The sequence below is a fragment of the Plecotus auritus genome, assembly GCF_963455305.1.
Source record: "Plecotus auritus genome assembly, contig: SUPER_4_unloc_1, whole genome shotgun sequence".
Taxonomy (NCBI): Eukaryota; Metazoa; Chordata; class Mammalia; order Chiroptera; family Vespertilionidae; genus Plecotus; species Plecotus auritus.
In genome coordinates this window covers 88614-98848 of record NW_027664331.1, presented here as the reverse complement: position 1 = coordinate 98848, position 10235 = coordinate 88614, and the positions used below count along the sequence as shown (strand labels likewise).

General features: G+C 43.0%; 1 pseudogene across 1 annotated transcript; it reads right to left on the bottom strand.

The window, feature by feature from the left end:
- Positions 1-8486: 8486 nt before the first annotated feature.
- LOC308247715 (small ribosomal subunit protein eS6-like) lies at positions 8487-9274 on the bottom strand (annotated as a pseudogene). The gene has a single exon. The product of its transcript is annotated as a small ribosomal subunit protein eS6-like (transcript).
- Between the last annotated feature and the right edge of the window lie 961 nt (positions 9275-10235).

Here is a 10235-nt window from a genome sequence, read left to right as displayed (position 1 = left end):
TTGTTGTTCTCATCTACTTATTTCTTGGCATGTTCCTACTCTCACTGAGTACTGGGCACCATATCAGCACTTTCTTCCCAGCACCAAGTCTGACCATCATCAGGGTATCTATGGCCTTCAGATGGCCATCATGTTGGCACAATCAATATCCAGGCAGATGCTTCAGCCTCCACATTAACCTCAGACCTCCTAACTCATTCACTGATGCTTTCAATTGTATGAAGATGTGCTTTATATATACAACGAAATACTATTAAGCCACATAAAAAGATGAAATATTGCCATTAGCAACAATATGGTTGGATCTTGAGAATATTATTGTACTAAGTGAAATAAGTCAGATGGAAAAGGATAAAAACTTTATGATTTCACTCATAAATGGAGTACAAAGCAAAAAAATAACAAATGAACTAACAAAACAAAGAGAATGATACAGATAGCAGATTGATGTTACCAGAAGGGAGGGTGTGTGTGTGGGGGGCAATTGGGTAAAGGGGGTGAAATATATGGTAATGGAAGGAAGCTGGATTTTGGGTGGTGAGCACATTTTGGGTGGTGAGAATACAGACATCAAATTATAATGTTGCACATCTGAAATTTATATAATGTTGTTAACCAGTATTACCTCAACAAATTTAATAAAAAAATACTATTGATTACAAATTTAGTATGAGGTATTGTGGTATCTATTGCATATCAGAAAATACTAATGTGTATAAGGTTGTCTTAATTTTCCACCCTGAAATAATTGATCATATATAGAGGGAAACAGATATTTTAGTAAGATAATTAGAATACAATGTAATAAATGTAACAGTTGATATGAAAAGGTATCACAGAGACAGTAGAAGGTTCTGGAAAGACTTCCCAAAGGGGATGATCAAAGGCTTTTATGATCTCTAACAACCTATACTTCTAACCAACCACTATATCCTCCTTTCATGTTTGATCTTGGAGCTCAGATAATCACTTCTTTCCTTTCTCCCTCTGCTGCTCTTTTTTAAAAATGCTTTTAAACCCTAGCCGGTTTGGCTCAGTGGACAGAGCGTCAGCCTGCAGACTGAAGGGTCTCAGGTTCGTTTCCGATCAAGGGCACATATCTGGGTTGCAGGCTTGATCCCCAGTAGGGGGCATGCAGGAGGCAGCCAATCAATGATTCTCATCATTGATGTTTCTATCTCTCTCTCCCCCTCTCTGAAATAAATAAAAATATATTAAAAATAAATAAATAAAACTGTTTTTAATATATAATTTACATACAGTAATTTTTACAATTTAATTACATATTTTTGTCATTTTTAACACATATATTTATGTAACCATAACCATAGCCAAGCCATTGCATAGTCAAACCATTGATATAAATGTATCAAGTAAACAGGTTATACACCTTAAACTTACAAGTATTATGTCAATTACATCTCAATTTTTAAAATGACACATAATAATAAGAAATCTTTAATTTTACTGTTTTTGGTATGATACACACAGGACTTATACACATTTATGTATGATTTTATATACAGGGCATCCCAAAAATGTACACACTTTAACAGCCAACTCCATTTTGAAAATGAAATGTGTTTTAATAAACACTGCCTTTATAATTATTCAAAGTGTGTATACATTTTTGGGACACCCTATATGTCAAACTGAGGTAGATATTAGTGTTGTCCCACTTCACATATGATGAAATGGAGCTGGAGGAAGGGTGTGGCTAAAGAACCTGTCCGGACTCTGGACACCCCTCAGTCAGGGCTGGGCTGGTGGCCCGAACCCAGGACCTTTCATGGGTTCAAGGATATAAATGGCAATTGCTACTAATCCCCCTCCTTCTCCTATGACCATTACTGTAGTTTGGATCCGTTCACTGTAAACAATGTACTTCAGATGCCTGGGCAGAGTAAGTGCCTGGGATGATGCGTGGTTAGAAGGGGGTGCAGCCTCTCCTTTCAACCACCAGCTTCACACACCATGGAATGACTCAGCCAGTGACACAGTGCAGATTGTGCACAGAATAAGGGATCGATATGGGCAAAGCAGCTATGAGAACCACCTGTTTTTTCTTCAGAGGAGTAACTATGAGCTAATGATTGCTTTCACTTGTCTGGAGTACATTGTGTTGATGTCATTTCTGATGTTCTCCAAGGAATAGTGAATCCTTTCTTTAAATGAAAGGTCTTGCCCTGGCCGGGTGGCTTGGTTGGTTGGGGCGTCATATGATCCACTGAAAGGTTTTGGGTTTGACTCCTGGTCAGGGCACATACGCAGGTTGGGAGCTCTATTCCCAGTCAGGATGCATATGGAAGGCTTCCGGTTGATGTTTCTCTCTCACATTGATGTTTCACTCTTTCTCTCTCAAATCAATGAACATATCCTTGGGTGAGGATTTAAAAAACAAAACAAAAACTAAAGGTCTTACCCTAAATGTTTATATAATAAAGAGATTATCACTGTTGACAGTTTCACACAGGAAGCAATATAATAAAGCTACTGAAATATTTGACAAAGAGGAAAAAGAATTACAACATTTCATGCCTGTAAGAGAGTGAAAATACAAGAAGAGTAAGAAAAAGGCTGAGAGCTGCTCCCAGGGATTGTGTGTGTGTATGTGTGCGCGCGCACACACACACACATACACACACACGCGCGAGAGCCTGTGTGTGATCTCTTAAAATGGTGTAAATGATCATGCTTTAAATTGAAGAAACTTTACACATATATTATCTCTTACAAATATCATCTCATTTAATTTTCTTTGAATAGATTAACTATTTTTAATGTTTTAAATAAATCTTGAATTATACAAAAATTATAAAGCATTGATGTCAGGTTTAAAGAAACACAATATAAACAAATACACACACCTACCCCAGTTATTTTATTTAATTTTTTAAATTTAATTTATTTTTATTGAATTTATTGGGGTGACCTTGGTTAATGAGATTAGCTAGGATTTAGAGATTCCAAGATGGCTGCAGAGTAGGTGGAAGCTGCAGTCACTGCCCTTGGCGCCAAACCAGATTTACAGCCAAATTACAGAGCAGCCAGCCTGAACAACCAACTGAAAGCTGGCTGAACTGAAATGGTGTAACCACGGATTTACAGAAGCCACATAGAGGCTGGTAAGAAGGGTGGAGAGCAGAAAGGCTGCCTGCACGTCCTTGTGGGTGACTCAGAGGCTGGAGGGATCTCTCAGCTGCAAAACTCCCTGCTCCCAGGAGCATAGGGTCGCAACCCCAAGCAGGGATCCCCAACCCAGAGCAGCAGAGGTGGGAAGAGTAGCCCACAGAGCATATGATGGTGAAGGTCAGCGGGGGTCAGTCTGCCTGCACGAGATGAGAGTCTGCTAGGGACCCAGACGCCACCTTTCCAGGGTGAGACTCCTGTTGTTACAGCAAAAGCCTGGGGAGTGCACTGCCCACTTTTCCATCTTCTGGCGACACCACTCTGACATGCTTTGGTCTTGCAAAGGGGTCTGCTGACTGCAACTGGCAGGGACTTCTGGGGTGCTCTTTTTGTTCAGAAGCTCTTGATGGAGGCTCAGACAGCAATTAAACGGTGTAGCTTTGGACAAGGTGCCATTCTTCCCCACCTCAAGCACACAGTGGGTCCCCCACCCGTTGAAACACTTGGACTGCCCTCCCACTCTTGGGCCCTGCTCTGATGAGTTCAGTGGCTTGGGGATGTCAGACTGCCACACAGAACTGGGGCTCTCAGAGGGCTGTCAGCTGGGGAGGCTTTTGTCCAGGCATCAGACAGGCCAGCGCTGGGACGTGTGGCTGCATCAAGGGGGTGCCGCTGCTATCTCTCCTGTGAGCTCAGCCCACACTACCAGAAAGGGGAAGAAACGTCCGCCCCCTAAAGACTTATTGGCACACCCTCCCCCAGTGGAGACTGTTTGAATTTGTCCCCCCACGTTTCAGGGGCCCCACCCTCCTGAGCTCAGCTCCAGCAGGGGAGAAGAGAACTGCTCAGAGCGGGGATAGACAGTGTTTTCTTTTGGAGGATATTGTCTGGGAATGGGGCAAAGTACTTGGTCTCCCCCTAGGGTTCAGCCAACACCACCCCCAACAGGACACTATTTTTAAAAAAATTTTATTGTTGAGATTATTACAGATGTCCCTTCCCCCCCCCCGCCCCCCCATAGCTCCCCTCCACCTGGTTCCCACCCTGTCCCAGGCCCTCGCCACCCTATTGTCTGTGTCCATAGGTAATGCATACATGCATATAAGATCTTTGTCTAATCTCTTCCCACCCCTCACACCCCTTTCCCTCAGAGAATAGTCAGTCTGTTCCATTTCTATGCCCCTGATTTCTATTCCATTCACCAGTTTATTTTGTTCATCAGATTTTTTATTCGTTTGATTTTTAGATTCAATTGTTGATAGATACGTATTTGTTGCCACTTTGTTGTTCATATTTATCTTTATCTTTTTCTTCTTCCTCTTCTTAAAGAATACCCCTCAGCATTTCATATAATACTGATTTGGTGGTGATGAACTCCTTTAGCTTTTTCTTGTCTGTGAAGCTCTTTATCTGACCTTCAATTCTGAATGATAGCTTTGCTGGGTAGAGTAATCTTGGTTGTAGGTCCTTGCTATTCATCACTTTGAATATTTCTTGCTACTCCCTTCTGGCCTGCATAGTTTCTGTTGAGAAATCAGCTCTCAGTCATATGGGCACTCCCTTGTAGGTAACTAACAGCTTTTCTCTTGCTGCTTTTAATATTCTCTCTTTGTATTTTGCTCTTGGCATTTTAATTATGATTTGTCTTGGTGTGGTCCTCTTTGGGTTCTTCTTGTTTGGGGATCTCTGTGCTACCTGGACTTGTAAGTTTATTTCTTTCACCAGATAGAGGAAGTTTTCTGTCATTATTTCTTCAAATAGGTTTTCTGTATCTTGCACTCTCTCTTCTTCTGTCCCCTCTCCCGCACCATGGGAATGTTGGTATGCTTGAAGTTACCCCAGAGGCTCCTTACACTATCTTCATATTTTTTGATGCTTTTTTCTTTTTGCTCTTCTGGTTGGGTGATTTTTGCTTCCTCATATTTCAAATCATTGATTTGATTCTCAGGATCCTCTAGTTTACTGTTGAATCTCTGTATATTATTCTTTATTTTAGTCAGTGTATGCTTAATTTCTGACTAGTCCTTTTCCTTTTTTTTTTTTTTTTTTTTTTTTTGCATTCTCACTAAGATCCTTGAAAGTCTCACTAAGTCCCTTGGAGGTTTCTAGAAGATTATTGAGTAACCTTATAATTGTGGTTTTGAACTCTATATCCAGTGGTTTGCTTTCTTCCATTTCTTTCATTTGTGACCTCTGCATTTTGGCTGATTCCCTGTGTATGTTTCTATGTATTGGGTAGAACTGCTAATTCTCCTTGAGTTGACAGAGTGGCCTTATGTAGAAGGTTTCCTATAGGGCCCAGTGGCTCAGCCTCCCCAATCACCTGAGGTGGACACTCTTGGTGCACCCCTTTGTGGGCTCTGTGCACAGTCTTGTTGTGGTTGAGCCTTGATTGCTGTTGGTGTCACTGGGGGGAATTGACCTCCAGGCCAACTGGTTGTGAGGACCAGCTGCAACTACAGTGGGAGAGCTGCTGTGCAGGAGCAGAATTTGCTTCAGTGGGGTTTTGGTGCTCACTGAGTCTGCCCCTTGAGTGAGTTCTTATGGATGTGTAGAGTTGTAATCTGGTATGGTCTCACACTGACCACTGGGTACACTGGCTCTTGGGTCTCCAGGGAGGTACAAAGTCAGCCACTGCCTGGGGCCACCCAGCAGGAGCTACAGAGAGATCTTCAGATTTCTCCTCTTTGTATGGGGTTTGGAAGTTCCCTGGGGAGACCCAGCTGTGAAGCAAGGCAGGCTGGTGCTGGTGCCAGGTTTTAGGCCTTTTATTGATAGGTTTGGGGCTCCCTGACCCAGGTGCAGCTTGTCTGACAGGTTTTAGCCTGATCAAGGACAGGCCATTCATATGCAAAAGCCGCTGGACACCGCTTGGGTGGGGTTGTAAATTAGATGGGGCAAGGTTTCAGGGAATTACCAGGGCAGAGCAAACAGAAATGGCTGCTAGTCAGCCCTGCACTGGAGAGGTCCCAGCACGAGAACAATGACTGCTGGGAGCACCTCCATCTGGAAGAAAGTCGCCCCTGAGTTCCTGCCCTGATGCCAGACAGTCCAGTTTCTTCTTGTATGTGTTTGGGTCCTCCAGAGCCTTGCCTGGCCCTGAATCTCAGAGGAAATGGGAGCTTGTAAGTTCAGTTTGTGTGCTGGTCTTTTAAGAGGAGCAGCTGAGTCTCCAGCAGCCTCTGTGTCACTGAGCTCAAATCCCCACTGGTTTTTACAGCCTGTAGTTCTTACTGCCTATAGGAACTTCTTTTCCCAGCTCTGGGACCCTGGGATGGGTGTCTGGTATGGGGCTGGGACCCCTTGCTCCTCCAGGTGGCCTCCACAGAGGTGATCCCCCTCCCGATTAAAAAGTGGCCCATTTGGGTGCTGGACCAGCCCGTTCTGTGCCTCCGTACCTCTTACCAGTCTCAGTGTGCTTTATTCTTTACTTCTCTAGTTGTAGGACTTCCATTCAGCCAGATTTTAGGCAGTTCTGAATGATGGTTGTTCTGTATTTTAGTTGTAATTTTGAAGTGGTTGTGGGAGGCAATGAGTACAGGCGTTTTCCTACACTTCCACCTTGCTTCTCAGGACACTTATTTTTAATCTGACCCCACCTACCCCAGCTCCAGTGGTTCTGCCCAGCTGCGTTTGCTCCCGTAGAGGGGATGGCTGGCTACAGATGCTCCTGCTTGGGGAGCTGGAGCAAGAGAGTCTGGCAGAGACTTAGGGGGTTGGCTCTGGAGTGGGGGCCACATTCCTTTTATTGAGTGCCTGACCACACAACCCCCAAGTAGGATGCCCACTAGTCCATCCTCCTGACACTGGTCACTCCGCCCTACCTGTTGAATGCTCTGTGAGTCGCGGCCAACCAGGGACCACTCTAGGCTTTCATTAGAAGACTCTGGAGGAAAACCAGGGAACCTCGGGAGGAGATGAAGTAGCTGGAAAGTAGAGGAGGACCTCAGGGAGCCATAGACAATTTACAGATTTGCACTCAGCTCTAAGCTGAAGAAAACCAACCCTTGCACACAGATTGGCCTCTTCCATGCACATCCAGACTGAGTAAATGCAGACACAAACAGTGAATAGTGTGGTAGACAGAAAGCCCAAGGCTGGTTACACACAAGGTCCAACAAGTGACCTGTATATGAACCCTGCCCAAGTGGACCCAGAACTAACACAACCAGGGGTGGGCTGCAGAAAACACCAGAGCTCGATCCAACTAACCACACAACTATCACACACAAAATGGGATTACAACAGGCACCAGACCCTGCTGAGAACAACTCTGCCTAAGGGGAAGACCCTGCACAGTGATCCATACATGGTGATCAGGGTTTATCCGTATAGCCAGCCAGTCAGAAGGGTTAAATCCACCCACAAAATTGCCAACATCATTCAAAACTCAACTATAATAGGAAAGTGCACACAACCCACAAGAATCTCGGGTGATCTGGAAGATTGTGCCACTGACCCTAACAAAACACTTACAAAATAAAGCCATATAACAAGTTTGGGAGTCATAGCAGATTTACCCAATACATAGAGACAAATTAGGGAAACAAAAAAATATGCCCCAAATGAAAGAACAAAAGAAATCCCAAGAAAAAGAATTAAATAAAATGGAAGTAATCAAATACCAGATGCAGAGCTTAAAAAAAATGATTATAAGGATGCTCAAGAACCTTAAAGGAAGAAAGGATGATCTCGGTGAGAACTTAAACAAAAGAGATGGTAAGCATTATAAAACACATAGAAACCATAAAAAAGAACCAGTCAGAAAAGAACATGATATCTGAAAATAATATACTAGAAAGAATTAAGCAAAGGATCAAATCTGTATTATAGAGGACAAGCACCCAAGCAAAGCATAAAAAACGATAATTTAAATAATGAAAAGAGTCTATGGGACTTTTGGAACAACATCAGACATAACAACATTTGCATCATAGGGGTACCAGGAGGAGGAGAGAGTGAGTAGGGGATAGAGAACCTGTTTGAAGAAATAATGGCTGAAAATTTTTCTAACCAGGTGAGTAAGAAAGTCACACAAGTTCAGAAGCACAGAGTCCCAATCAAGATGAAACCAAAGAGCACACATTAAGACACAACATAATTAAAATGGCAAAGGTTAAAGACAAAGAGAGGATATTAAAAGCAGCAAGAGAGAGATAATTAGTTATCTAAAAAGGAATTCCCATAAGGCTGTGAGCTTATTTCTCAATAGAAACTCTTCAGATCTAATGGGATTGGCATGGAATATTCAAAATGATGAAAAACATTGACCTACAACCAAGACTACTCTATTCAGCAAGGCTATCATTTTAAAAAATATTTTCTCTTCTTTATTTGTTAGTTACAAAATCTCATTTTTAACTGGACTCAGACTTAGAGGTAGAAGCTCTCAGAGAGGACAGTCTATGTCTCTTCGCAATCTGCTCCTGGCGTTTTTCTTTGGCCTCCTTCATTCTCTTAGCCAAAAGTTTAGCATATTCTGTGGCCTCTTCCTTGTTCTTCTTAGTATGTTGTTTTTTCAGAGCAATACGCCTGCATTTGTGCTGCAGGACACGTGGAGTAACAAGACGCTGAATCTTGGGTGCTTTAGTCCTAGGTTTATTAGCTTCTTTGTTTAGAGGCTTTCTCACAACATATTTGTGGACATCATCTTCTTTAGAGAGATTGAAAAGTTTGCGGATTCTGCTGGCTCTTTTGGACCCCAAAAAGGCAACGAGGCACAGTGGTATCGGTGAGACCAGGAATATCTTTCTTCCCTTTTTTTTTACAATGACCAAGTTGAGAACACTGAGATTGGCATCCACAATGCAACCCTGAACAGATTTGCATTTTCTCTCTCCAGTCCTGCTCGGTCTGTAACAGGAGTGCCCCTTACTCAGCAGCAGGCGGACTCGGCCATGGGTCAAGACACCCTGCTTCATGGGGAAACTTTGTCATTCCCAACATTGATTCGAATTCGAACCACATAACCCTTCCATTCTTCACCCAGAGCGTCGGCAACAACTTCTGTGGCCATACAATTCTCATAAAAGGTACGAAGTTTGCATTCATGATCCACTTCAATGAGTTTCTGGCAGCCAGTGGCTGGGAAAGAGATGCTGAGCTTCATCCTGAAGTAGCCGACAGCCTCCAAGGTGCCACGAAAAAGAGTGCAAGGCTATCATTTAAAATTGAAGGGGAAAAACAGCTACCCAGAAAAATAGCTAAAGTAGTTCATTACCATTACCACCAAACTAGTATTTCAAGAAATGTTAAAGGGTCTGCTTTAAGAAGAAGAAGAAAAACAAAGAAATAGAAGAACATAGGTATAAAGAATAAAATGGCAATAACTAAGAACCTATCAATAACTTTAAATGTAAATGGATTAAGTGTTCCAATAAAAAGACATAGGTAGCTTAACAGATAAGACACATGACTCATATCTTATGTAATAAAAGGCTAGTATGCAAATTGATCAAACAGCGGAATGACTGGTCGCTATGACGTGCACTGACCACCAGCAGGCAGACGCTCAATGCAGGAGCCTGCCCCCTGGTGGTCAGTGCATTCCCGCAGGGGAAGTGCCACTCAGCCAGAAGCCCTGAGCTGGGCTCATCGCTGGCGAGTGCAGCAGCGGTGGCAGGAGCCTCTCCAGCCTCTGCGGTAGTGCTAAGGATGTCCGACTGCCAGCTTAGGCCCGCTCCACATGGGCCTACCGTCAGTCGGACATCCCCTGAAGGCTCCTGGACTGCAAGAGGGTGCAGGCTGGGCTTAGGGATCCCCTCCCCCAGTGCATGAATTTCATGCACAGGGCCTCTAGTGTGTGTATGTGTGTGTGTGTGTGTGTGTATACACACACACACACACACACATATATATGTTGTCTACAAAAGACTAACCTCAAAACAAAAGATACACACAGGCTGAAAGTGAAGGAATAGAAAAAGATAATCCATGAAAATGGAAACAAAAGAAAAGCTGGAATACCAATACTTATATCAGAGAAAATAGACTTCAAAACAAAAGCCATAAAAGAAAGAGACAAAAGTTACTACATGACATTACATCAAGGGATTGACCAAACAAAAAGTTATATTCACCTAATATAAAAGCACCTAAATATAAAA